Source organism: Ixodes scapularis, unplaced genomic scaffold (genome assembly GCF_016920785.2).
Source record: "Ixodes scapularis isolate PalLabHiFi unplaced genomic scaffold, ASM1692078v2 PGA_scaffold0__279_contigs__length_252992795, whole genome shotgun sequence".
In the NCBI taxonomy this organism is placed as follows: Eukaryota; Metazoa; Arthropoda; class Arachnida; order Ixodida; family Ixodidae; genus Ixodes; species Ixodes scapularis.
In genome coordinates, this window is record NW_024609835.1 from 121,981,198 (window position 1) to 121,987,057 (window position 5,860).

At 51.0% G+C, this 5,860-nt stretch overlaps 1 pseudogene; it reads right to left on the reverse strand.

Moving 5' to 3' along the window:
• Positions 1–238: 238 nt before the first annotated feature.
• Positions 239–1,436, reverse strand: LOC115309828 (annotated as a pseudogene).
• Between the last annotated feature and the right edge of the window lie 4,424 nt (positions 1,437–5,860).

Below are 5,860 nucleotides of genomic sequence, written 5' to 3' on the forward strand. Positions count from 1 at the left end.
TCCCCTCGAAGTCGTCGACCCACAAGCCAACTGGAAAGTGGTCTCCCCATGCCTCACCCGAACGGACTTCTGTTGGAGATGCCTGAGGACCTCGTTCCCAATTAGCGACGCACTAGCCCCGCTATCCAGAAGAGCTGCGAACTCCTTTCCCGCCACCGTCAGGGAAATAAATGGGGCCGCGGTGCTTGTCGCTGCTCCGACTCGATACGCCGTCGGCACGCACACGGTCGAAGGGGTGTCGGGGACCCGCTCGTTGGTCTGTTTCGCCGCCGATAACTTTATCGGCGGCCTCCTGCGTTTCCCGGAATCTCCCTTGTGCAGTCGCGCCTATAGTGCCCGATTTCGTGGCACCGAAAGCAGCGGCCTCGCCAACCTGGGATAGGATTCTCCCCAGTGGGACGTCCGATGCGCTCACCCCTTTGTGGCAGCGGGTCGGCGGCAGCCTGCTCCTGGGCTGCGGCGATCCGTGGTGCGCCGGTCGGACGGAATTCCGTCGCGTGGACGGCCGCGCTCCCTCCTCGGCGCGATCCTGGCTCCAAGGCGTCATCCGTGAGCTCCCAGGGATTCCCGCTCGGCTCCCCGCTGGCCTCCGCCATTGCGGCCTCCCCCCGTCGATACCCACGTGGCACCGGCCCCTGCCACGCGCATCGGGGTTCGAGCGTGTCGATTGGTGCTGGGGGAAGGTGGTACCTGCGCTCCGCCAGTATGTCGGCCTGAACCCTGCGCGCCTCCTGTGCGAGCTCACTCAGACTTCCGAATGGGCGCCCACGCAGATACCGCGAGAAGGTGGGATGCGCCTGCCTCACCACCCGCTCGACCTGCTCCTGGTTCGTAGCATTCGGATCGGCGATCTGCAGGAGTTCCTGCATTGCCCGCAAGTACTCTCCGAAGGGCTCAGCGGGAGCCTGCGTTCTTTCCTCCAGTTCCCTGCGCATTCTTGGCAGGTAGTCTGCCGGCAAGAATTCTTGTCGGAAGAGGGCCGTGAACTCGTCGAGTGTTCCGGCTGACTCGCCCACAAGGCGATGCCACCTGGCTGCCGGGCCTACAAGAGCCACCGGCAGAACTCTGCCTAGCGTCTCCTTCTCTGTCAGGCCGGTAGCCTTCCGATATCGCTGGATTTCCAGCAAGAAGTCGGTCGCGCTCAGAGCTCGATCGCTGTGTCCGCTGTACTCCGGCACCGGAATGCGGATGAGGGTTCTTGGCGGCGGCGTTTGCCCCTGCATGCTCTGTAAGGCCTGAGCGAACGCCGCAACCAACGCCGTGGATTCACGGGACATCTCTGTGCTTTGCGGCATAGACACGACCGGCGCTACCGTCGGCGTGTCCGGACTCGGCGCTGCGGTCATCGCCGCGCCGTTCCGCTCCGCCAGCCCCGTCGATGTAGCGACGTCGGCCAAAAACATTAAATCCGTGAGGGCGAAATTACCCGTGGCCATCTCGAACAGTTGTTTGGACGTACCCTTCCCACTTTCGCAGTGCCGCGGTATAAACTCGCCAACCAGGGGGACCGCCCCGCGTGAACTTCCACGCAGTGTCGTCGACGGACGTTGCGACCGTAATTACGGCTCGACTGCCCCAACGTTGATGCGCCATTTGTAGGAAATCGCGTACCGCCGCCGATTCGCCATTTCCCACGTGGTCCGTCAACGAACCGAGTCCAGCCTGGTTCTTTCACGGGAGCGGGATTCCGCTCCCCGTTTATTCGTACAATAAAACACAACACTACAAAACACTCAATCTAAACTACAAATACAAGCTACATTACACAATTATTTACAAATGCACGTTCAGGCTAAAGCTAAACACAAAGGAGGCCCTTAGGCCTCGCGTCCCGCGATATCCTAGATCCGGTCGCCAGCGCCACCCACTTGCCTGCCAGTGCCTGCGTCTCGGTCGCGTCCGGAGTTCTTAGAGGCCTCTCGCCCCCTGCCCCACCGAGTATATATGTCGATGGGCGAGGAGGTTTCTCCTCGCCTGCCACGGGGGCGCCTGCAGCGCCCTCCAGTGGCTAGGAGAGAAAGCGGCGCGTCGGGAGCCGAATTCGAGATCCCGATCGACCCCGCGGCAACACGACCATGTGATCGTGTCGCGGCCAAGATTGGCCGAATGGTTTGATGGGCGCCCTCGTGAATTCACGGTGCGCCATAGTAGAGATTTAAAAAAGGGGGAGGTAGGAAACACATTTCCGGCCCTGACTGATGTAGGTTTCAGTTGTTCTTTGGTTAGTTGTTTGACTAAATATACAAAAACAAATGGTAAATTGACAATTAAACTTGAGTTACGACTTGCTTTTTTTGTACTCTATTCAAATAATATTAGAGTGGAGTGTTCCGTACATTACTCTGTTCATATGTTAGCTGTAGTCCATAAAATAGCTGAATTTTTTTAATAAATATGATGCTAGTGCGAGTCTTATTGTGCATATTATTGCAGAAGGATAATTTTTGTGTTGATGCACATTTCAATTTGGCAGTTTCTTGCTGCTTATATTCTAACATTGCAGCTTAACCTTACACATCTAAGCGTCCACATACATAAGCATGCATACGTACATTACACAAAACTGCAACATGTATAAAGCTAGCGATATTAAGGGGGCATTCTAAGCCCAGAAAACAACTGGCTCTAAGGATTTAATGTGTAATAAAATGTTTGATGAAGTTTTCCATCTACCTCTCTCTCGTCGAAATGCTTCTCTCAGATTAGGGCACTTTTCAGGAGTTGTCTTCCAGTACTCTTTTCCGCTGCCTGCTGCCAGCGTTTAAAGCTTTCTGGGTCCTTGGCGGCTGAGAACAGGACTATGCCCGCGTGACGGCTAGTGCATTTACAAATAAAACACTGTCGAACACGCTTCTTGCGCCTTCCGCCGTCCATCACGCAAGTGCGGTCTGGGAGCAGACGCTGAAAATTGCGCGCGCTCAATGCGCGCCAAAAAAGTGAATAAACATCACTGAAAATAAAGTTGATAGTTACTTATTGATTTTGTAGGAAACAACCAGGGATTTTTATAAAGTCATTTTATTTCTCAAAAGATGTTACTTAAGTCTATTTCGTTTCGCTGTATCATTCGTGTGTATTTTATTCACAATGCGAATAGCAGACGACGTTTTTGCTCGGGCGCGAAGACAGCGGCACTCGCGGCACCCATCGGCAGTAAACAGTTAATATGCCAAACCTCCCTGCGCCGAACAGACCTCTGCTAAGAAAAGCCTTCTTTGCTGGGACACCGCCAGGATCGCGACCGGCGACAGCATGACACTTCTATGACGTCATCAGGCGGAAATCGAGGGGCCACTTTTTTGGACGCGCTAAACACTATAATCTTAGGCGTTTTGCTTTTTTCCTATAAAAATATCAAAAACGCCCCCTCGGTCAATTGTTGACGAACTTTGACAATTAAATACTGGCGATCTACTTGGGTTACATCAATATTTTTTATGTCTATGGAAAGCCCTAAACACGCTCTTTACTTATAATATAAAATTACCCAACTATATAGAATATCTTTTGCAGTACATTTACGCTAATTTCATGCTAAACCCAAAAAGTATAAATTTTGAAATCGATTTTCTCAAAAATCCCATTTTTTTTATTTTTTGCTAAAATGTAGATATGATAGTTGTCTACTCGAAAAGTAAATCGAGAAAGTGTGTATTTTGTTTGTATGTTCTATATTTAAGCCTCAATATCGGAAAAGAGGCGTCTTCGTTTTGAAAGACCTAAGTCGGACATAGCGACCCGTGCGTTTCTATGAATTGTGAAAACGTTTTCTTGAAATTATGTCTGCGTTTTGTAATCAATTATAAACGTATTTCGTGGTATTGAATAGTTATTTATGTTTTGATAAGAGCGGGAAACCACGAGAAACATATCTAACCAAATCAGCAGGCCTAGTTGACCTTCAATATCCAAGAGGCGCAGACGTTGTATTGTTTCGATTTATAAACCTTTCACTGTAAACTAGATTGACTAGTTATTAGCTGTCAGATTACTAAGACATAGAAATTCACCACATCATTGATATATTATATACAATTCTTTCCGAAACCAAACGCTGGGGTTTGTTCACCGCACAATCGCATCGATTACCAGGGAATATCCTTTCACTTCCGTAATACACAAAAGTGATGACACAGAAACGATCCGAAACACACGGAGAAAGTGTCACGGAGGGGGTTAGGGAATAAAAATAAATAAATAAGGATAAAATTACACAACTCCGATCTTAACGAAAATTGCGTTAAAAAAATAAAAAAGATTTAGGTCCGAGCGGTGGCAAGGCGATAGGTCCACGCCTGGTGGAGAGTCAGACAAAGAAGTCGACGACACGTAAAGGTAAAACAAACCAAAAAAAAAAGTGAAAGCCGTTTACAAATCCCTGTAACGCCGAATTGGAGCACAGCTCTTGAGGAGGAGGAGCAGGGAAGGGTACTGAAGGGAGGGTAGACCCCTCCTCCTTCTCCTCCTCCTCCCCTCATTCTTTAATATGCTCCGGGGGGGTCACGTGACCTCGGGGGGGGGGCGTGTCACGTGACTTCGGGGAGGGGGTCACGTGACCTCGGGCAGGCGTGACCTGGGGGTCACGTGACCTTGGGTGTCACATGGGTGTCACCTCAGGGTCACGTGACCCCAAGGTGACCCCCACGTGACCTCAGGGGGTCACGTGACCTGGAGGGGTCACGTGACCTGGAGGGGTCACGTGACCTCAGAGGGGTCACGTGACCTCAGATGGGTCACGTGACCTGGGGGTCACCTTGGGGTCACGTGACCTTGAGATGACCTTGGGAGGGATCGCGTGACCTTGGAGGTCACGTGACCTTGGGGAGGAGACCACGTGACCTCAGAGGGGTCACGTGACTTGGGGGTCACGCGACCTTCAAAGGGTCACGTGACCCCCAAGATGACCCCACGTGACCCCCAAGGTCACGTGGCCTTCAGAAGGTCACGTGAGGTCACGTGACCTTGAGATGACCTTGGGAGGGGTCACGTGACCTGGAGGGGTCACGTGACCTTGGGATGACCTTGGTTACGCCGACGCCAACGGCGACGGCGACGCCGACGGCGACGCCGACGCCGCTCAAGCCGGGAACGGGCCCCTAAGAGCTGCGCTCTAAAAAAGTCAAATATCCCGACAAACCATTTTTCTAATCGATTATGTGTCCATTCAATATGTTTTATCAGTAAGGATGATAAAATAATGCATTGGCAACTGATATCAGAAAAGCCCGTGTCGCTTTTGAGTCGAAAAGATCGTGTGCTAAAGACGCCGGCTCTCGGCGCCGTATGCTCGTTCGTTGGCGCAGTTGGCATCGCGACCGCTTGCGCCATCTCTTGTCTCCCGTGCGAAACGGCACCGTATTGTTTGAAGACCTTTGGCTTCGCCGCATTTCCATAGAAGCTAAACTTTTTTTCTTTCTTTAGTTTAATGCACCATCTGTGGGCAACGCTGCACAAAGTCGTAGCGCGATAGGTTAAGAAACCGAATTTCGCGGTCGATTTAAAGAGCCTGGCCACTCCTAGATGCACCCAGTATATATATATAAAGAAACGCCGTTCCTACTGCTGTTTTTCCGAAAACGTAACGAGTTCCCGTTCCAGTTCTACCGATGAAAGATGGAACGGCGGCTCCTGGAACCTGGAACGCATTCCTAGAAGGGATGCGTTCCAGCAACATCGTTCCACAAAACACTGGTGCATTTTTAGATATAAAGTAAAATAGCACAAAAAGTAGACCGGGCAGGTACTCGTTCAGTCTGTTTCCTTGTCTTTGTTCCTTTTGCACCATTTTATTTCTACCTCATTGTTAATTATTCGTGTCTCTAGCGCGTGAATATCCGCCAGAAGATTTGTATAAATCGCA